The sequence below is a fragment of the Amphimedon queenslandica genome, unplaced genomic scaffold (assembly GCF_000090795.2).
Source record: "Amphimedon queenslandica unplaced genomic scaffold, v1.1 AMPQUscaffold_13345, whole genome shotgun sequence".
Classification (NCBI taxonomy): Eukaryota; Metazoa; Porifera; class Demospongiae; order Haplosclerida; family Niphatidae; genus Amphimedon; species Amphimedon queenslandica.
Window position 1 is genome coordinate 24,457 of NW_003546419.1, and position 986 is coordinate 25,442.

Here is a 986-nt window from a genome sequence, read left to right on the forward strand (position 1 = left end):
AGCATAGGGGTAGGAACAAACTAAAAGTTGGGGGGGCTAAGGTATTATTTATTGGCAATCATAGGAGCATGATTTAACAATTGATCATTGTACTGAAATTAATATTGTCCAAAATATTGGCATTTATGCTCATTAAATGTAACAAATTCCTTTGCAATGTCCTCGATGTATAAATCGTCTGTAAATTCTTTATGACAGTAAAACAGTAAAAGTTTTTTGTAAATAACTACATGATTAAGACACTCTTGTGATATTGTGGAGCACAAGTAGTTTTTTAATCTCCTTAACATCGAAAATCTATGCTCAGCTAAAGCTAATGTTGAATTGAAGCTTGTGTATTTCTGAAAAAACTAGTGTGTTCTTAGAAGCTAGATTGTATTAATTGTTTTATGAAATGAATCATCACACAATATGCACACATATAAGGATTACCTAAACTAAAGTCTATAGACCTTTCCCACCAATGCAGCGTTTAGCAATGAATATCATTAACGAGCCGCCATTTTGTGGGATAGATGTACAGTGATGGATGGGCTAAAAGCACTATTTCTTTATTTTCTCCAAGAGAACTGCGAAAGCAAAAACCAAATTGCAGTATGATAACTAAAATTATACAACAAATGTGCAACAAGCATTTCTGTGTGAACTAGAGCTTGCATTTAAAAGGAAAATTGGAAAAGTTACTTTTTGCCCATTCATTTCTGTACATCTATCCCACAACATGGCGGCTCGTTAATGATATTCATTGCTAGACGCTGCATTGGTGGGAAAGGTCTATAGTGTTGATAATAGTATTACATGTACATCACTTAAAGTTGGAGGGGCTAAGCCCCCCTTCAATGAAAGTTGGGGGGGCTTAAGCCCCTCCTGCCCCCCCTGTTCCTACCCCTATGCTCTTGGTCAATAAATGATGGAGTTAGCATTTTTTTAGTATAAATCATTATTCAGTGATTCTAGTTGCAGTACTAAAAATATTAATTAATAAT

The 986-nt window shown here is 34.8% G+C and overlaps 1 protein-coding gene across 1 annotated transcript in view; it reads right to left on the bottom strand.

Moving 5' to 3' along the window:
• Positions 1 to 986, bottom strand: part of LOC109582910 (short-chain collagen C4-like) — a 4,400-nt gene that overhangs the window by 1,661 nt on the left and 1,753 nt on the right. The gene's annotated exons all lie outside the window — the stretch shown is intronic.